General features: G+C 47.6%; 1 protein-coding gene across 4 annotated transcripts in view; it reads left to right on the top strand.

Annotated features, from left to right (window-relative positions):
• Nucleotides 1-22,044, top strand: part of SPO11 (SPO11 initiator of meiotic double stranded breaks) — a 358,551-nt gene that overhangs the window by 40,181 nt on the left and 296,326 nt on the right. Inside the window, exon 2 of one of the 4 annotated variants that reach the window (XM_029614938.1) lies at nt 8,908-9,040. The exons of the other annotated variants lie outside the window; for them this stretch is intronic. The gene's annotated coding sequence lies outside the window, so the exon portion shown is untranslated. The remainder of the gene's footprint in view (nt 1-8,907; nt 9,041-22,044) is intronic. 4 annotated transcript variants of the gene reach the window in all.

Here is a 22,044-nt window from a genome sequence, read left to right as displayed (position 1 = left end):
CTTTTCAGTGCTATTATGGCCTGGAAGAAGACTGGGGGGTTTAGGTTTTGTAGTTGTGGCCATTACGGTTGACCATTACAGATTGTTGTATTCGGAGTTAGCAGTCTGCTAGGGAGTTAGCAATCTGATGTAAATCTGCTGTTAGTTAGACTGTGAAGTAGCAATCTGTTATTAATGGCTCCTAAAGGAGGAGGGTCAGCAATCTTGTAATGCCTCAGATATCATCTTGCTAAGGAGTAGCAATCTGTAATGAATCTGATATAGTTGTGGGTGGATCCCTGGGCTGGTGGCAGATGACCACACGCCTGGGAGGATATCCCGAGAGGGACCACCGGCTAGGCTTGAGTATGGAGACAGACACACATTAGTTCTTTTATTAACAGGCTTTTGAAACCACCAAAGGTGGCAGTAGTGAGCTGATATGCCCGGCAGGGCTGTAGTCCCTCAGGTACTGGAACAGTGATCCAGGATGGCTGAGCTGTTGAGAAACTGTAGAAAGTGAGTAAGCAGAGTAGGCAGAGTTCATGAACAGAACTAGATGACAAAAACTCACATAAGGTCTCAAGGGAGCTCAGGCGCTGGAATGGTTTAGACCCTCGAGGAGTGAGTACCTGGTTCCAGGGAAAGCTCTGAGAGAGCGATGGTAACTCACAATTGTTTGTAGCAGCGATAGCTTCCAACCAGTAGAGAATCTTCAGAGTGTCCAGGAACATGGGCCCTCGAAGAGCGAGTACCGGTTCCTATCTGTAATCTGAAAGAAAGAAAAAGAGCGAGGCCCCCGAGGAACGGGTACCTCTGGTAAGACCGAGGAGGCAGAGTAGCTTGGGGGGAGTAGTTTGTAGGTAGCGAGACACATTCCCATACCCAACCCCTTGCTAACTCAGATGGTGAAATAGAGACCTTTAAATATTGGAAGCGGGTGATGTCATCTCAGGGAGATGCCCCTGAGGTTCATGCTCTAGCTGGTACTTCAATCAGAACGTGCGCGCCCTAGGTCTTCAGACAACATGGCGGATCTGCAACGTCGAGCCGGTCTGGGGATGCCGGAGGGAGACGGCATGGAGACGCCACGGTAGCCAGCCGTCCATCAGACACGGAGGGAGTCGCCACAGAGGTAAAGAGGGCGGAGTGAGGATGTCGAGCAGCGATGGTCGCAACACAGATGGCCACAACTACAGTTATTTATGCCTGGGCTCGTATCACAACCAGGTAAATTGTTGTGATTGTGGTAGTGATGTCAAGCGAGCAGAAAAAATAGCTCAACTCCAGGCAGAAGGCACCTCAGCCCAATTGTCAGCCTCCTCATCCCTGGAAAAGGTTGGATAGCTCCTCTAATCAGCTCAATCCCCTTGGGCCAGCTACAACGCTCTCATGTGCCAGAGTGCCATCCAGCCTCCACAGGCAGACTGCCTGATATAACCAAAGCAAGTACTCAACTGAGCCCAGGGTAACTCTGAAGGGGTCGCATCTTCTGATGCCTGTATCAAGACACAGCTAAAAAAAAGTGCCACATGCGTTGAAAATCACACACAGGGCACTGACGACACATCCTGCACCAAAAAGAGCGAACTCAGCGCCAAAGGTGATGCAAATAGCATGCATGGCTTACAGGATGGCACATTTAATGCACATGATGCACACGCTGGCTCTTGAGGTGCACGCTATGGCACATGTGGCAAAGAAACTGCAAAAATCAGCACATAGAGCACACAGGCCTCTTACAACGCCAAAAGAATAAAATAAAATTGGATTACAGCTTGCATTCAACATTGTTAAGCAACAAGATCCCTTACTCTTACACATCCTGTGAAAGAACACCAAGTCAAAGCAACAGCAGCTTCCCTTCTACATCTGGGAAATGTGCCTATTGAAGACATTTGTATAGCTGCCACCTGGTCATCTGTCTATACTTTTATATCACACTATTGCCTGGATGAGCAGGCTAAAGCAGATGGATCAGTGGTAAGAGCAGTTCTGCATCATGTATCATCATATATCATCCAGTAGTATACTGTGCACAGAGGATTCTGGGTTGTTAAAAAAAAAAACCCCAAAAAACAAGAGACATAGAGGAAGGAAAATTGATAACCAATAGTAATCTTTTTAATAAAGTTGAGTTTTTGTTCACAACACTCAGCTTGGGACTCGTCTCCATTCAGCATGGCTAAATTCAGCCTACTTATCGATGGAAAGAAGCAAATTTTCTTTCTGTAAATGGTGTTTTCCGTAGATAGCAGGTTGAATTAGCCATGAATTCCCACCCTTCCTCCCTGGACACCATCTCTGCAAGACTTCTTTCAATTTGATATTAACTGAGGAAACATATTGAAGGATAATTCCCATAGGAACTGCCATGCATGCTCAGTAGGGCAAAAAGCCTTAGCTTTGAGAGACAGCTCCACCTAGTGCCTCCCTGATGATGTCATTCATTCACACATTCTGCTATCTATGGAAACACTTTTTATGGGAAGCAAACTTGCTTTTTTTCTCAGGAAGTAATTGCCGTTATCTCCTGAATTTTGGCATCTTTTTCCTTCACCTGCTTGATTTGCCTTGTGGTCCCTAAAAAAAAAACTTGCATCCTGAATATGAATACCGGCACCTTTTATTTCCAGAAAGATAGCAAGGGTAGACTTTGCAGGTGTGTTTAACTAGGGACTGTAATAGTAGATATGTCATCATTCACACTTCTTTTTTTTTAAATTGCAAGTTTGAATAGTGTCCAACTTAGGACTTCCTTCATTAAAATAAGGTAAATGTCACAAAACATTTGCAGGGTACTTTGCAGGTTACATGCTGAATAGTTTTCTCATGAATTTTTCCAACTTATAGTATTTTATTTGTGGTATTAACCTTGTAACACTACTTTATCCATACTAACTTGAATCTTAAGCAGCCTGAAACCATTAGTGTATGTCTAAAATATATCCTTATTCTAAGCAATACTGCAAATATGCGCAGTTTTTCCCTATTTCACTTCCCTATGGTTTCTCCTTTAACAAAAATACAAATTGGTTTTACTGGTTTTGCTTTTATATCATTTTAAATAGCCACACATTCACTTAACTTTTTTAGTTTGATTTGTAGGACCCATACGCAAGGAGTTTGTATATCAATCAAACTCATAATTGGTCACAGGTCACATTACTTTATTTATAACTCCAATATTTTTTTGTATTTGCTTTGGTTTTTGTAAAAGTCACTTGTAATTAAAATACTGCCAAGCCTTAGGGAAATTCAATGTTAACAATACATCTCTCATGGAAAAGTCCAGAATGATCAGTAGTATCAATGAGACACAATCTCTTCCTCCATATATTTTCCAGATATAGTAATACTTATCTCATAGTAATACTTATCTCATAGAAGACATTGTTCAAACATTACTATATCTGGAACTCGTTCAAGTAATCTACATGGAACGACTGTTTTCCCCACTGGAACTGTGGTGGTCATGGCAAGGGATATGCAGGCAGGATCTATGATGTGTCTGGGAACATCAGGAACATCCTCTGGTTCAAAGGATCTTGATAATGCATCAGCACAGAGGTTCTTGGGATCTGGGCGATAATGTAGGACAAAATTGAATCGTTCAGAGCGTCCATTGGGCTTGTCTAGGATTCAAGAGTTGAGCTTCTTTCAGGTGCTCAAGATTCTTAAGGTCCATGAAAATGGTAAATTTATGTTGCGCCCCTTCCAACCAGGGGCGCCACTCTTGGAGCGCCAACTTGATGACGAGAGGTTCTCGGTCACCCATGGTGTAGTGCTGCTCTGTGGGAGAGAACTTGTGGGAGTAGAATGAACAAGGTATTAATTTACCCTTTGGAGAAAACTGACTTAAGACGGCTTCCTCTCCTATTGTGGAGGCGTCGATTTTGACGACGAATGAACGTCTTGGGTCTGGATGCTGAAGACAAGGACTGGAACAGAAGACTTCTTTTAACGTCTGAAAGGCGGCTTGTGCTTTGGGTGTCCACACATGAGTGTTAGCCCCTTTCTTGGTCATCGCGGTGAGCGGATCAGTTAGGGTAGAATAGTTGGCATTGAAGCTCCGGGTAATAATTAGTGAAACCAAGGAAACGTAAGACCCGTAGGCCTACTGCCTGGGGCCAATCTCGGATCCCTTGGACTTTCTCTGGATCCATGGAGAAACCTCGATCGGATATGATGTACCCTAGGAAGGGTAAGCGATTTTGCTTGAAGAGGCATTTTTCTAACTTGGCATATAGATGATTTTCTCTTAGACGTTGGAGGACAATCCAAACATGATCTCGATAGGATTCAAGGTCCTTGGAAAGATCAAGATGTCGTCAAGATATACAACTACAAATGAGTACAAGACGTCTCAGAGGATTTCGTTCACAAGGCGTTGAAAGACCGCTGGGGCATTGCATAGCCCAAAGGGCATCACTGTATATTCATAGTGACCATCCCTCATATTGAATGCGGTTTTCCAGATATTTTCGGGTTGGATGCGTACCAGATTGTATGCACCCCTCAGATCCAACTTGGTGAAGATCCGTGCCCCTTGAAGGTGGTCAAACAGCTCACTGATAAGGGGCAGAGGGTAACGGGGTGTGGGTTATGGCGTTGAGCCCTCTGTAATCAATACAAGGGCGTAGACTGCCGTCCTTCTTATCGAAGAAAAAGCCTGCTCCAGAGGGAGAATCAGAAGGACGAATGAACCCTTTTTCTAGGTTCTCTTTGATATACTCAGACATGGCTAGGGTTTCTGGGTGAGTCAATGGGTAAGTTCTGCCCTTGGGAGGCGTCGTGCTCGGCAGAAACTCTATGGAGCAATTGAATTTGCGTAATGGAGGCAAGGTATCCGCCTTCTGCTTCGAGAAGACGTCTTCGAACTCAACATACTGTGTAGGCAAACCAGATAGAGTGGTAGACTTCATGCCAGAGACTGCTGGGGATACTTGATGTAGGCATGTCTTCTGGCATTTGGAACTCCACTGCACCAACTGCAGGGAATGCCAGTCGAACTGGGGTTCGTGGATCTGGAGCCAAGGCAGCCCCAGGATGACTGGATGTGTGGAACGATTTAACACATAGAAAGACACTTTCTCCTCGTGGAGAATGCCCACGGTAAGACGGACAGCCACTGTTCGATGGGTGATGAGCCCTGGAAGAAGTTCTCCTTGAATGGAGGCGATGCGGAGGCTCACATCTAATGGCTGAAGAGGAATGTTCAGAAGCTTGACGATGTCATCCATGATGAAGCTGCCACTTGCTCCTGTATCGACCAGAGCAGTGGTGGCAAAGGAGTGGGCCTGGATGCCCAGAGAAACTGGAAGCAGGAGTTGGAGGTCAGTGACGGTAGCACCTAAGCTCGGGACCCCCACCGGGCTCAGGTGTTGCAGTTTTCCTGACGGGCCGGACAGTACTGCCGAAGATGTCTGGAAGTACCACAGTAAAGGCAAAGACCCTCCTTCCTCCGATGGAAACGTTCCGTCGGAGTCAATCGCCCACGGTTCACCTCCATAGGTTCCATCACGGGAGAAGGTGGAGGTGCTGGAAGCTTGGCTGGAGGAATCTGGACATGCGTGGGACGTGGTGTAGGAGAGCGGGAAGCCTTTACTTCTAGGCATCTTTGCCAGAGACAATGGTCGATCTTCCCGGTGAAGGATATCATGTCCTCTAGAGACGTGGGAGTCTCACGGATGGAGAGTTCATCTTTGAGAGCGCTGGAGAGTCCATCTATGAAGATGGCTTGCAGACAATCTTCTTGCCACCCGAGCTCAGTAGCCAGGGTTCTAAACTCCACCGTATACTCAGAGAGGGTCTGAGACCCTTGACGGAGATAGACTGTGGTTGGCTACAGCTTGGTGGCCTGGGTCTCCGAAGGTCTGCTTGAAGAGAGCAATAAACTCAGGTAGCTTGGAAAGCATAGGATCAGAGCGTTCCCATAAGGGAGAAGCCCATGCCAGAGCCTTCCCTTCCAGGGGGGAAAGGATGAAGGTCACTTTGGTTGATTCCTTCGTGAACAAGGATGGTTGCAGTGCAAATTGCATGAAGCACTGATTGAGGAAGCCACGACAGGAGCATGGGTCCCTCTCGTATTGGGGAGGTGCAGGGAGCACCAACGATGCTTTGGGTAGCATAGAGGCCGATAGGCCCACAGCATTGGCCAGAGCTATATCTCGCAGCTGGGAACGAAGCTCTTCCATTGAAGAGGCTAGCAATTCCAAAGCCTTGCGATGTTCTTGGATTGTGGTGGCCAAACCCAGTAGGGCCCTGGAGGTGGGAGACTCCGCCGAGTCCATGGCCTTGGCAACCTGTTGCGCTTGGAGGTAGACCCTTGTCCTGGAGCAGTGGAGAATGGCTCCCTGGTAGGGACCAGGAAGCACCTGCCCCCAGGGGGCGGAGCACAGGAGGAGACAGAGGCTAGGATGAGCTTCACCACTGGAAGCCCGAGGTCCCCCCGGGTGGAGCCCATAGGGAACCGGGCCGCTTGGACTTAGGTGGGCCTCGCAGGGTCTCCTGGAGAGGTAGTAGAGAGGCGTGCCCACAATCAGCAAGGGAGCGCGGTCGGACTTCATGCTGTTGGCCTGGAGAGGCAAGGAAGGCCCAAACAGCGGAGGTGATGAGAAGGCAAGGGACAGATCCAGAATCAGGAGACGTGGTCAATGGCAGCCGAGGTCAGAATCCGAGGATCAGTCCAAGGAGTATGCAACGAGGCAGAGGTCAGGTTCCGGAGGTCAGACGAGGTCACAAGGCAGGCAGATGTCAGGATGCAGGCAGCGGACAGGATGGTCGAGGAACAGGCCGAGATCAGTATCAGAGAGACAGTCCGAGGGTACTACCTGGGAAGGCGGACAGCAGACACAGGAACAGAAGGACACTGGAACAAGGCTGGAACAGAAGGACACTGGAACAAGGCTGGAACAAGACTATGAACAAGGAGGCAAACTAGAACACAATACAGTGCCGACTCGATTGCCAAGGCCTAGAGGAGCTCGCAGCAGCCGCTGGGGAGGCCAACCCGTGACTTGCAGAGGAGCTAGCAAGGAGAGCAGGCCCATTCACGGGCCGGATGCAGACGGAGTGTGCAACATGGGCAAAGTACAAACTTAGATTGTGAGCCCCCTGGAGATAGGGAAATACCTCCAGTACCTGAATGTAATCCACTTTGAAGCACTGAAAAAAGTGTGAAAGTGGAATATAAATCTAAATAAAATAAATAAATAAGACATTTATGTGCATAAAAGTTACATGTTTGTAAGTGGCTCTTTGAAAATAGCGCCAGCAGGTAAATATGTATATTTTAAGAGTTGGGGAGGGAGAAAAGATTTATGCATTGACTTCTGGATTTACAAAAGCCTGTGCAGAAGTTTACATGCAGAAATTATACAATACTAGAAGCAGGTGTAACTTTTTGCATGTAACTTGTGCGCCAATTAGGGGTCTTTACTACAGCATTTTCAAAGTGATTTTATGTGCATAAAATTGTTTCAAAAAATAGTGGTAAAGCCCACCCATAACAGGTGCATGCAGACTTTGTGTGCTGTTTATAAATTACCCTCAATGTGTACAAATTTTGCATCTTGGATTTTCCAGGGAAATCTCTCCCATTGTGTAGAATAATCACTCTTGACCATTTATACAAAAGCTTTACCTCAGATCCTCAGAAAGACTGTGGAACCATCTGACTAGCAATTTTCTAGAAACATCAAAGGGTTGCTGGAAGAAGAAACCCATTGATGTAGTCTTTGATCTATTCTATTTGTTACTCATTCCACACAATAGACTCCATCTCTGCAGCCTTTTAAAATGTGGTTGCTGCTAGCAACCTTTATATGGTATGACCACAGTTAGACCTACTAGACATACAGAGAGCTATTGAGAACAAAATTTGAGTTCTTTACCTGGGTGACTCTAAGATGTGAAATTCAACAAGCATCCATCAACAGGTTTTATAGATGCCTTTCTTTTTGTCTTTTTTGCAAAATACAATCTTTGCTAGTTACACTTTAGTAGTAATTAGAAAAATTACAATTTGGCTTATGTTTTCCGTAAATTTCATGATTATTTTCCAACATTAAGCAGGCTGAATTAGCCATGCTTTCTGGGTGATGTCTTCCAATGGCACATGGTGAAGCTGTCTCTCCAAGCTTACAGAGCTTGTGCTGTACTGAGCATGCACAGTCGTTCCCATGCATTCCTCTGATTCCCCTCAGTTCTATTTTTTTTCACACTTCATATAGACGTATGCAGCCTACTCCACTTTTTTCTCCTCAAACTTTCTAATTTTGCTAACGCGAACCCCTTGCAGCACTTTTAAGTGCTACTATGTCCAAAAAGATGCCTGGATTCAAATATTGTCAATGTGGACGGTTAGTTTAGCAGTTAGTTTATGTGGACTCAATTGGTAAAATAACAGCCTTACCTGGATCAGCCGAGAAGACAGCAATCCTGCACACTGTAATGGGTAGCCCCGATCCACCAAAGTGGACGGCAAGCGAGGTAAATCCAGAGGCAGTCTGAGTCCCAGGGCAGGCAAGGCAAATCCAGAGACAATCCAAGGCAGGCGGCAATCAGGGTAATCCAGAGACAGTCTGAGTTCAAGGGCAGGTAGCAGGCAAAGTAAATCCAGAGACAATCCGAATCCAAGGGCAGGCGGCAAACAGAGTAATCCAGAGACAGTCTGAATCCAAGGGCAAGCAGCAGACAAGGCAAATCCAGAGACAATCCAAATCAAGGGGCGGGCAGCAGGCAAGGTAAATCCAGAGACAATCCAAATCAAGAGGCGGGCAGCAGGCAAGGCAAATCCAGAGACAGACCAGGTCCAATCGAGAAAGAAGCGAACACCGAAGATAGCACCAGCACAAGCAAGCCTGTAGTCGAGGCAAGGGCTTATGCGGGGCTGTCATTTTAAGTACTGTTTTTTTCCCGCACTAGGCGCGGAGAGTGCCGGAAGGAACACTGACGTAAGGGGAGGGACCCAACCATGTCAGCCTGCGCGGTGTGCTGCAGCGTGCGGCTCTGCCGGACGCGGTCCTGATCATGTCGGAAGGTCGAGGATAAGACAGAGGTACGGGTTTGTCTTCTAACAGTACCCCCTCCACAAGGGTCTCTCCCCCATCTCCGAGGCCTGGGTTTCAGGGGAAACCGTAAATGGAATTTGTGAATTAATTGAGGGACCTGGATGTTCTTGGTTGGATCCCAGGAATTCTCTTCTGGGCCGTAGTTTTTCCAGGAAATTAAATATTGAAATGACCTCCCTTTTCGTCTGACATCCAATATCTCCTTCACCTCATATTGTGTGTCTTCTTCCACTAGGACAGATGACTGTCCACATTAAATTTCATCTGCCATTTGGATGCACAATCTTCCAGGCTCACAAGATCCTCCTGCAGTTTATGACCATCTGCTTAAGATTTATCTACTTAGACTCCCACTCCTAATGTATCTAAGAGGGTTGGATAAATTAATGCAGGTATATGACACAGAGTTTCAGCTAACAAATTTATGATGATTTGTAATTTCTTTGAATCTGCTTTAATATTTGGTTCTCCCAGTATTCCTATAATATATAGAAGATATTTTCTCTACTTGTTGAAGATTGATGATGAAGAAGATGATGATGATGTTATAGTTTCCTTTTTTCTTAAACATTGTTTTCAATGTAATATTGATGAAACTTCAATAAAAATAAAATTAAAAAAAAAAGATTTATCAACTGTGCATAATTTTGTGTCATCAGTAAATTTGATCACCTCACTCATCGTACCCCTTTCTAGATCATTTATAAATATATTAAAAAGCACTGGTCCAAGTACAGATCCCTGAGGCACTCCACTGTTTATCTTTTTCCACTGTGAAAACAGACCATTTAATTCTACTCTCTGTTTCCTGTCTTTTAAGCAGTTTGCAATCCACAAAAGGACATAATTTCCTATTCCATTGTTATGGTTTTGAGGTGTTGGAGTGGATTCCTGGTTACTGAGATGGTGAGCATCAGTGAAGAGTTTGGCTTTCTCGGCGGCCTGACCCAGTCTCTCCTTGACCTGATTCCAGAGATGGCGAATTGTCTGTGCTGTAGACTGGGCTGCAGGTGAGGGAACGGAAAGCGACACTGGTAGGGGTAGGTGTGGCTGGCGACCGAATTCTATGGAGAAGGGAGAGACGTCGGTGGCAGAGGCAACATGGGTATTGTGGGATAACTCGGCCCATGGCAAGAGGTTGGCTCAGTTATCCTACTGATCATTGACGTAGGATCTTAGGAATGTCTTCAGAGAGCAGTTTGTCCTCTCGGCCTGACCATTCGCTTGAGGGTGGTAGGCCGAAGTCAGATTCAGGGTAATATCAAACTTTTTACATAGAGACTTCCAGTACTTGGCAGCGAACTGTGGCCCACGATCGGAAACAATCTCTTTGGGTAATCCATGTAAGCGGAATAAATTATTCAAGAAGAGTTTTGCCAGGTCAGGAGCCGAAGGGAGGCTCTGTAGTGGAACAAAGTGGGCCATTTTTGAAAAGTGGTCGATAATAACCCAGATGACAGTGTTGCCCTTTGATGGGCAGATCGACGATGAAGTCAGTACAGATGCTTGACCAGGGTTCGGTGGGAACCGGAAGAGGTTGGAGGAGTCCCCAAAGACGACCAGTTGGACGTTTTTGCTGTGCACAGATGGGGCAGGAGTCCACATAACTGCGGGAGTCCTTAACCATGTTAGGCCACCAGTAATGTCTTCTTAACATCTCAAGGGTCCGAACCCGGCCGGATGGCCGGCCAACTTTGAGTCATGGTCCCAGCGGAGGATGCACTCTCGGAGACGGCATGGGACCACTGTCTTTCTGGCTGGCACTGTGTTGGTGACTGCAAGGGTTATGCAGGCTGGGTGGATGATGTGTCTAGGAGTTTCAGGCGTATCTTCTGGCTCGAGAGAGCATCCACTCGGTTGTTCTTTGCTGCAGGACGGTAGCGGAGTTCATAGTTAAAACGTTCGAAGAACAACGCCCAGTGAGCCTGTCTGGGATTCAATAGCTGACCTTCCTTTAAGTGTTCGAGGTTCTTGTGGTCTGTAAAGATCGTGAATTTATGCTGTGCTCCTTTTAACCAGGGGTGCCATTTTTGAAGGGCCAATATCACAGCTAAGAACTTGCGACAGCTGCCTCTTTCCCTCTGCAGTCAACTGTCTCCCTCCCTCCCTTCTCCCCTATAGCTGCCAATGCAACTCTGTCTGAAGCCACCGCCACTGTGACTCTCTCTCTATCATTACAGCACAAAAATAAAATAATTTTATGTTGTAATGACTGAAAATTGTGTAGCAAATTAACCTGAAACTGATGAGAAAAGGGACTACTTGAGATCTAATTTTCACTGTGACACAGGATCTGGTGCAAGAAGTAATAGTAGTGAAGACGCTTGGCAATTGTGATCATAACATAATTTAACATACGCACTGAAGGTAGGACATTAAGGAAAACTAGTGCCAGTAGCATTTAACTATAAACAAGAGACTATGATACAATAAGGAAATTAGAAAATAAACTAAAAGGAACAGTTGCAAAGGTTAAAAGTTTGCATACTTTGTGGACACTATTTAAAAACTAGAGATGTGCGTCGTTTAAGGTTTTCGGGTCGGGCGCCTCATGGAAAATGTTGTTTTCCTGTGGCACTTTTTTTTTTTTTGGCGATTTTCCACAAAAAAAAAACCCCACCCCAACCCTTCAAATTTACTTAATTACAACTCCCCCCCCCGCACACACACACAATCACGATGCCCCCCAAGACTTCTTAAAAGCCCTGGTGGTCCAGCGGGGTCCCGGGAGCGATCTCTCCTTCTCGGGCCGTCGGCTGCCACTAATCAAAATGGTGCCGGTGGCCCTTTGCCCTTACCATGTGACGGGCTACCGGTGCCATTGGTCGGCCCCTGTCACATGGAAGGAGCAATGGATAGCCTGTGCCATTTTCTAAGATGGCGCTGGCCGTCCATTGCTCCTACCATGTGACAGGGGCTGACCAATTCTCCTCCACAGAACAAAATTATACCATAAGGGACCGTGAACTCCTAGCAGTAAAACTTGTTCTCCAGGAATGGCGTCCCTGGCTTGAAGGGGCGGAACACAAATTTACAATCTTTACTGACCATAAGAATCTGGAACACCTAAAGGAGGCCCAGTTACTTAACCCAAGACAAGCCCGTCCGACGCAGGTCACAGTTCAGGAAGGTTCTCCAGGCAAGACAGGCAGTGCCTGTGGGTCTAGTCGGGTGGAAGCCGTGAGTGGATTCCCAGCAGGCTGGTCTGGTAGTCACAGTAGTCCAGAAGAGAGTGTCCGAGTGAAGCGTAAGGGTCAGAGCCAGAGTATCAGTCCAGAAGTAGTCAGCCAAAGCAGGGGTTGATACCAAGGTCAGTCTGAGCGTAGTCAAGGCAAGCGAGGGTCAGTTCCAGGCGGCAGACAGGAGAATGGTCAGGCAGGCAGAGGTCAGTTCCAGGCAGCAGACAGGAGAATGGTCAGGTAGGCACAGGTCAGTTCCATGCGGCAGGCAAGAGAATGGTCAGGCAGGCAGAGGTCAGTACCAGAGATCAGTCCAAAAGGGTATTACCTAGGAAGGACGCAGGAACACATGGAGACTCAGGAACAGGAAGACGCTGGAACGAGGAGATGCTGGAACGAGGAGATGCTGGAACGAGGAGATGCTGGAACGAGGAGACGCTGGAATGAGGAGACGCAGGAACTAGGAGACACTGGAACAAAGAGACACTGGGACAAGGAATGCTGGAACACGGAGTAGGCAAACAAATAACACCACAGTGTCGACCCAATGCAATGCTCGGTGGGTGACCTGCCGGACCAAGGCTCCAGCCTCCGCGGGAAGGAGCCAATGGGCGAAACAATACTCCGGAGACAGCCGGCCGGGATTGGGATCTGGGGCGAGCATTCTTGAGGCAGGGATGGAACGACCCGATTCCAAGACAAGGTCCTGGGGGACTGGGCCTCGCTTTTATATGAGGTTTACGTGATGTCATCGGGCTGCGCCGCGGAGCTGGTTCCTGCCCTTGGCCCTTTAAAGGGCCGGGTGGTCTGTGTGCATGTGCCTAGAGGCGGGGCCGGCGCCAGAGATGATGCCGCGCCCCAGCGTGGAGCTAGGCCGAACGTGGAGGGCCTGGGAGATGCCGCCACGGAGCGCCGCAGATGGGAGGCACTTGCAGCGGCAGCAGGAGAGAATGGCCTGAGGCCCGACAGCGCAGGAGCAAGGTGAGCAGGCCCGGGTGCGGGCCTAATGCGGACAGGACGCGCAACAGTACCCCCCCCCCCTTCTAGGCCTCCCCCTTACTGGCCTGGGTCTCTCAGGATGGTTGCGGTGGAAGTCCTGGAGTAATGTATTGTCTAGAATGTGGTGGGAGGGCTCCCAGGAGTTTTCTTCTGGTCTGAAGCCCTCCCACGACAGAAGGTACTCCCAGTGGCCTCGCTGGCGTCGAACATCCAGGACCTCCTTGACTTGCAGGGTATGCTCTGTTTCTGGTGTGTGTTGCGTAGGTAGAGGAGGCTTTCGAGAAGGTCAGGAGAGAACCAAGGGCTTAAGTAGCAACACGGGAATGTGTTGTGAATTCCCATGCACACTGGAAGTTGAAGTTGGTAGGTGACTGCTCCCATGCGTCGGACGATGGGGAAAGGTCCAGTTAACTTGGGGGCTAGCCGTTGGGACGGCAATCGTATCCGGATGTTTGGTACTGAGGCAGACTTTCTGACCCGGCCAGAACAGGGGTGTAATCCGACAATATGTATCTGTGAAGCGTTTGGCCCAGTCAGCTTCTTGGCAGAGTCTCTCCCTTACTTGGTTCCAGAGCCGGCGTATGGTTTGTGCTGTAGATTGGGCTGCAGGTGAGGGTACACTAAATGGAACTGGCAGAGGTAGGTGTGGTTGATGGCCGTAAAGGGTGAAACTTCCGTGGCAGAGGCAATGTGAGAATTATGGGATAGTTCTGCCCATGGCAAGAGGTCAGCCCAGTTATCTTGTTGGTCGTTGACATACGATCATAGGAAGGTTTTCAAAGAGTGATTGGTCCTTTTGGCCTGGCCATTTGCTTGCGGATGGTAGGCAGATGTTAAGTTTAAAGTTATATTGAACTTTTTACATAGGGACCTCCAATATTTAGCAACAAATTGGGTCCACGATCAGAGATGATTTCTTGTGGTAGTCCATGTAAGCAAAATACGTGGGTCAAGAAGAGTCGAGCTAAGTCTGGAGTCAACGGAAGTCCAGGTAAGGGGACAATCATTGGCCCTTCCAGCTCCACCCCATTTTAATGGGGATCCACGTCTCTGCCAAGACTTTCTCAACCAATGTTTTATGCAATTCGCACTACAGCCTGCGTTGTTTCCAAGTGAAATCACCAAGATCACCTTCATCCTCTCACTTCTTGAGGGGAAAGCCCTGGCATGGGCTTCCCCACTTTGGGAGTGTTCTGATGACATCATCCATTACCTCTCCCACTTCATCTCTGTGTTCAAGTGGACCTTAGAGGACCCCGGCCGACAGACTAATGCGAATCACCAGCTCCTCCACTTCCGTCAAGGCTCGCATTCGCTCACCTTATTCACTGTAGAATTCAGGACATTGGCCACAGTACTGGGGTGGCAAGAGGACTGTCTACGGGCAATCTATCTGGACGGCTTGTTTCCTGCCCTCAAGGATGAGCTGGCTGCTCGTGAGATTCCCACATCTCTGGATGACCTGATTTCCCTGGTTGGTAGAATTGATCGCCTACATTAGCGACACCAGGAGGTACAGATCTCCTGGCCTTCTGCCTTACACCCAGCTCGTGCCATGAGCCCCAGTTGAAGGCCTTAGCGGCACCTCCTCCATCACCAGAGGAGCCGATGCAGATCAATTGCGGGCGCCTGTCTCCTGAAGAGCACCTTCGACGTAAGAAGGAAGGTCTTTGCCTATATTGTGGCAGTTCCGGACATCTCCTGCAATCCTGCCCAGTACGTCCGGGAAACTGCAGAGCCTGAGCCTGGCAGGAGTCCTGAGCTTGGGCGCTACTGTTACTGGCTCCCAATTATTACTCTCGATGTCCCTCTTCAGGGAATCACGCTTCTTTGCCACTACCACCTTTGTGGACACTGGGGCGCGTGCCAACTTCATCTTGGACGATATCGTCACACTACTCCAGATCCCTCTCCAGCCTCTGAAAGTACTGCTCCGCATTGCATCTATCCAGGGAGAGCACCTTCCTGGTGGTATTACTCATCGCACTGTACCCTTCCGCCTCTCCATGGGTACCCTCCATGAAGAAGAGATCTCGCTGTATGTACTGAAGCGTTCTACGCACCCGGTAATCCTAGGACTTCCTTGGCTCCAAGTACACGGACCTCACTTCAACTGGTAATCCCTGCAGTTAATCCAGTGGGATTTCCAGTGACAGAACCGCTGTCTGTGACAGGTGTCTTCAGTGGTCACTGTTCTGAACTTTACAACCCTTACCAGGTTACCTACTCCATATGCTGATTTCAAGGATGTGTTCTCCAAACAAAATGCTGACATCCTGCCTCCACTCCAAGAATTTAATTGTCCCATTTGAGCTCCTACCAGGTACCACGCCTCCCAAGGGCAGAACCTACCCTCTCTCTCTACCCGAGACCAAAGCAATGTCTGAATACATTTAAAGAGAATCTGGATAAAGGATTCATAAGACCCTCCGATTCCCTGGCAGGAGCCAGATTCTTCTTTGTGAAGAAGAAAGATGGCAGTTTACGTCCTTGCGTTGACTACCGTGGGCTAAACGCCGTCACCCGAAAGGATCGCTACCCTCTGCCACTCATTAGCGAACTTTTTGATCGCCTCCAAGGAGCCCAGATCTTTACAAAGCTAGATATCCGAAGGGCATACAATCTCGAAAGGATCCAGGCAGAGGATATCTGGAAGACCGCTTTCAATACTAGGGACGGTCACTACGAGTACGTAGTAATGCCGTTCGGACTTTGTAATGCCCCAGTGGTCATTCAGCGTTTGATGAATGAGATCTTCCGGGACCTACTATATTTCTTTGTCATGATATATGTAGACGATATACTGATCTTTTCCAAAGACCTGAAGTCCCACCGCTCACATGTTCAAACAATTCTCCAATGTCTCAATGGCAATCGTCTCTACGCAAAATAAGAGAACTGTATCTTCGAACAGTCTTGTCTCCCATTTCTGGGCTACATTATCTCCAATCGTGGTTTCACCATGGACCCTGAGAAACTCCAAGGAATTCGAGATTGGCCCCAGTCAATAGGCCTCCACGCCTTACAGAGGTTCCTTGGATTTACAAACTATTACAGGAATTTCATCGCTAACTACTCCATGCTAGCTGCTCCAGTCACGACCATGACTAGGAAGGGTAGTAACCTTCAAGTCTGGAGTCCCAAGGCACAATCTGATTTCCACGCCTTAAAAGAGGCCTTCTGCACCGGACCTTGTCTACGTCACCCAGATCCTAACCGCCCCTTCGTCGTCGAGGTTGACGCCTCCGCTGTTGGAGCAGGGGTGGTCCTAACCCAGTATTCCTCCAAGGGGGTCTTAGTACCCTGCTCCTTCTACTCTCACAAGTTTTCTCCCGCAGAGCAAAACTACACGATTGGGGACCATGAGCTCTTAGCTGTGAAACTGGCCCTTCAAGAATGGCGCCCCTGGTTAGAAGGAGTACAGCACAAATTCACGATCTTTACAGACCACAAGAATCTCGAACATTTAAAGGAAGTCCAGTTATTGAACCCCAGACAGGCCCGCTGGGTGTTATTTTTTGAGTGTTTTAACTTTGAACTCTGCTACCGTCCTTCAGCCAAAAACACCGAGCGGATGCTCTCTCTCACTCTCTCGAGCCTGAAGATACACCTGAAATCCCTAGGCACATCATCGACCCAGCCTGCATAACTCTCGCAGTTACCAACACGGTGCCAGCTGGGAAGACGGTGGTCCCACGCTGTCTCCGAGTTGGCTGGCCATTTCGGCCGGGCTCGGACCCTTGAGATGTTAAGAAGACACTTCTGGTGGCCTAACATGGTTAAGGACTCCCGCAGTTATGTGGATTCATGCCCCGTCTGTACACAGCAAAAACCACCGACGGGTCGTCCTTGGGGACTCTTCCAACCTCTTCCAGCTCCCACCGAACCCTGGTCAAGATTCTCTACTGACCTCATCGTCGATTTACCCCCATCAAAGGGCAACACTGTCATCTGGGTTATTATTGAGCACTTTTCAAAAATGGCCCTCTTCATTCCACTGCAGAGCCTCCCTTCAGCTCCTGAACTGGCTAAACTCTTCCTGAATAACGTATTCCGTTTACATGGATTACCCAAGGAGATCATTTCCGATCGTGGGCCACAATTCGCTGCCAAATACTGGAAGTCTCTGTGTAAAAAGTTTGTTATCACCCTGAATCTGACTTTGGCCTACCACCCTCAGGTGAACGGCCAGGCCGAGAGGACAAACCGTTCTCTAAAGACATTCCTAAGATCCTACGTCAGTGATCAGCAGGATAACTGGGCCGACCTCTTAACATGGGCTGAGTTATCCCACAATACCCACATGGCCTCTGCCACCAACATCTCTCCCTTCTCCGTTGTGTTCGGTCGCCAGCCACGCCTGCCTCTACCAGTGCCACTCTCTGTACCCTCGCCTGCAGCCCAGTCTACAGCACAGACAATTCACCATCTCTGGAATCAAGTCAAAGAGAGACTGGGTCAGGCTGCTGAGAAAGCCAAATGCTTCACTGATGCTCATCGTCACACTGCACCTTTGTTCCGGCCAGGCCAGAAAGTTTGGCTCAGCACAAGACACATTAAGTTACGCCTGCCTTCGCAACTTTTGGCTCCCAGGTTCATTGGGCCCTTTCCAATCCTCAGACGGATAGGCACAGTGACAAATCAGCTCCAGCTTCCCCTTTCCATGGGTATTCACAATACCTTCCATGTCTCTTTATTGAAATCATTGGTCATGACCTGGCCCTCTTGAAGGCCTCCTGCTCCTTCCCAGCTCACCGCAGAACCCGAGGAAGTCCTCCAGGTAAAGGAGGTTCTTGACATCCGGCGAAGAAGAGGACATTGGGAGTACCTGCTGTCGTGGGAGGGCTTCGGTCCGGAAGAGAACTCCTGGGAGCCCTCCCACCTCATATATGACAAAAACCTCCTCATGGAGTTCCAGAGGACTCATCCTGACAAGCCCAGGCTGGTAAGGGGGAGGCCTAGAATGGGGGGGTACTGTTGCGCTTCCTGGCCGCATCTGCTCTGTGGCCGGGCCTGCTCACCTCTCCCTTCCATCCACAAGCCTTGGGCTGTCCTCAGCCGCAACTGCAGCTAGCTCACGGCGTCCCCGGCTCCCCCCTCACCGTCTCCGATGCCGGCCTCACAGCTGAGCTCCTGGAGGGGCTCTGCATCTTCCTGTTCCTCGGCCCCGCCCCTAGGCGCATGCTTGGCCGACGTCACCCTATTTAAAGGGCCAAGCACGGGAAATCCGAACCTGGTGCTCCCTGATGACATCATGCTACCCAGGTATATAAGGCAAGTCCCGTTCTCCTGAACGGTGCCTTGGCAATCGGGTCGTACACTCTGGTGTTCCGTAATTTGTCTTCCAAGCGTCTCTTGTTCCACCGTCTCTTGTTCCAGCGTCTCCTTTGTCTCCTGTTCCAGCGTCTCCTGTTCCTTCATCTTTCCATCCCTGGTAGTACCCTTCGGACTGATCTCACGGTACTGACCTTTGCCTGTTCTTTGACTATTCCTGATTGCTGCCTGACCTGACCTCTGCCTGACCTGACTACTCTTGATCGCTGCCTGGAACTTGACCTCTGCCTGATCTGACTACTCTTGATCGCTGCCTGGAACTTGACCTCTTCCTGACCTGACTACGCCCGGATTGACTACAGGTACTGACCCCTGCTTCAGCTGACCATTCTGGACTGATACTCTGGCCTTGATCCTCGCTATCCACTCGGACACTTTCTTTTGGCCTCCTGCGACTTCCGGCCTTCCCTGTTTGGACATTGACTGTGCACACTTGTTCGTGGTGGGCACTCCTCTGAACTTTCTCTCTAGGAGACCCTGCGAGGCCCACCTAAGTCCAGGCGGCCCGAGTAACCAAGGGCTCAACCTGAGGGAACCCCAGTTTGCTCTTAAGCTACAGCTCTTAAGCTACAGCTACAGCTCTTAAGCTACAGCTAGCCTCTGTCGCCTCCTGTGCTCCGCCTCCTGGTTGCAGGCGCCCTCTGGGTCCGACCAGAGGACCGTACCAATCCTACACCAGGCCAATGGTCCACCTCCAGCACAACTGATTCAGCCAAGGAAAGTCTTGTCTCACAAATTTGCAACATTTTTTGGAGGGCATAAATAAACATGGATAAAGGTGAGCCAGTTGATATAGTGTATCTGTATATCCAGAAAGCATTTGACAATGTCCCTCATGAGACTTCTTAGGAAATTTAAAAAGTGTCCTATAATGGATTTCCAACTGGTTAAAAGAAAGAAAACAGAGTAGAGCAAAATGGTAAATTTTACCAATGGAAAAAGGTGAATAGTGGAATGCTCCAGGGATTTGTTCTGGGATCACTGCTTTGTAATATAAATGACCTGGAAATGGGAATAACAAGTGAAGTGATCAAATTTGCCGATGACACAAAATTATTCAAAGTTGTAAAATGACAAGAAGATTTAGAGAAATTGCAAAAGGATATTGTAAAATTGGGAGACTGGGAATGCAAATGGCAAATAAAATTTAATGTGGACAAATGCAAAGTGATGCAAAGTAACCCAAAGTTGTCATCTTGGAAAAAAAATGTAGGTAGTACATGGCTTGGTTGATGTGAAAAGCTTTTAAAATCCACCTTTCAGGTACTAGGCACTTTATTTATAGAACACTTTACTACTTGATATTGGTCTGAAGTCAATTACCTTAAGTTTAGGAAATTAGCCAAGGCCTGACTGTTTTCAGAAGCTTTTAATTGTTAACCTACTTGCTTTCTTTTGGATTGATGTGAGCAAACCTGTGGTTTGAGGGTAGTGTTTGAATAACGTTCTTAGATATTTGATAAGTATTAAGATTGTTATTGCTTGGGGGTTCATTTAAATGTTTTATTATATTAGTGTGGGTCCGATCGACGATTCCCACAGGCCTGGAGACAAACTAGTCTGATTCCAGCCTTGTTTAAAACAGTATAACATTATTACAGCTTCACACATGCACAGTAATAGACTCTCTTCCCTTCAGAACAGTATACTCTCTTTACTTACGGTTCAGTACTGCTTCCCTCAGTACTCACAGTTCAGCTTCATCTCAGTTCAGTGTTTGGGCAATGTTATGTTATAGGAGCTGTCTTCCTCCTGGAGACCTGGGCCTGGTCTGGTTATCTCCACCTGGATCCCAGCTCTTATTCCCCAGTCTCTGGTTATGCTCTCAGCCTCACCCAAAGAGCATACTTTCCTTAAGGAATTAAAGGTGGACCAAGTATCCAGCCTCGTCCTGCACATGGAAATAGGGGAAATACTAGGGACACTGCCACACAATTAGGTAGTTGTTCTTTATATTTTATTATGGATGTTAATTGTCTGTTTTTATTGTATTTGTCGAATCATTGAATTATGTATGCTTTTGATTGTAAACCAGGTGGATTTTTTTTTATAGGTGGTATATCAAGTATAATAAAAATAAAAATATTTATAGAGAAGAATAATCCAAATTAAAGGTGCACAATGCTGGGTTCCATATTAGATGTCACCACCTAGGAAAAGGATCTTGGGACATTATGGGGGTTCCTTAAATGTGCTGCTACATCCTTTTGTTTTACTGATATTTTTTATTTATATGTGTCTTGAAAATGTTGCTATTATTGTGCTGAGACGTTTGTATTCTTATCTAATTAGTCCTGTTTTGATTTTACTGAGATGCTTTGTATTCTTAGTCCTGTTATTAAGAACATAAGATACATACTAGGTCAGAGCGCAGGTCCACCTAGCCCAGCATTCTGTTTCCAACAGTGGCCAATCCAGGATACAAGTACTTGGCAAATACCCAAACAGTAAATAAATCCCATGCTACTAATACCAATAATAAACAGTGGATATTCCCTTAGTCACTTTGATTAATAGCAATTTATGGGCTTCTCCAAAAACGTGTCCAAACCTTTTTTAAACTCAGCTATGCTAACTGCCTTAACCACATCCTCTGGCAATGAATTCTAAAGCTTAATTGTGTGTTAAGTGAAGTAGCACATTTCAAACATTTGTTTCAAAAGTGCTACTTACTAACTTCATGGCGTGACCCCTAGACTTTGTATTATCTGAAATAGTAAATAACCGGCTCACATTTAGCTGTTCTAGTCCTCTCATGATTTGATAGATCTTTATCATATCCCCCTAATCCATCTTTTCTCCAAGCTGAAAAGCCCTTATCTCTTTAACCTTTCCTCATATGGGAGCTGTTCTGACATCTTTATCATTTTGGTTTCTCTTCTCTGAACCTTTTCCAGTGTAACTATATCTTTCTTGAGATGTGGCAACCAGAACTGTATATAGTACGCAAGGTGTGATCTCACCATAGAGCAATACAGAGGTAATATGACATTCTCTGTTTTAGTCACCGTTCCTTTCCTAATATAGTAACTTAGGGATAGATTTTAAAAGGTTGCTCGCGGGCGTACATGTGCTCGTGCTACCCGGTTCGCACACATGTACGCCTGATTTTATAACATATGCGCGCGCATGTTATAAAATCCAGTATCGGTGCGCGCAAAGGGGTGCACAATTGTGCACCTTGCTTGCGCCAAACCCACTTCGAGCCGCGCTGCTTTCCCCTGTTCCCTCCCAGGCTGCTCCAATTTCAGAGCAGCCTCGGAGAAAACTTCCCTACCCCCCCCACCCCACCTTCCCTTCCCCTACCTCCCCTGCCCTTTCCCCCCTACCTTTTTTGATTTCTTTTTTGTTGCTGACTCCCAAGCTTCTCATTTTGTTGATGAGTCTTCTGTGTGGGACCGTATCAAAAGCTTTACTAAAATCCAAGTAAATTACATCGAGCGCTCTTCCCTGATCCAGATCTCTAGTCACCCAATCAA

This window comes from Rhinatrema bivittatum, chromosome 1 (genome assembly GCF_901001135.1).
Source record: "Rhinatrema bivittatum chromosome 1, aRhiBiv1.1, whole genome shotgun sequence".
NCBI lineage: Eukaryota > Metazoa > Chordata > Amphibia > Gymnophiona > Rhinatrematidae > Rhinatrema > Rhinatrema bivittatum.
Note: the sequence above shows the minus strand (reverse complement) of the source record. Positions and strands in the feature narration are given on the sequence as shown.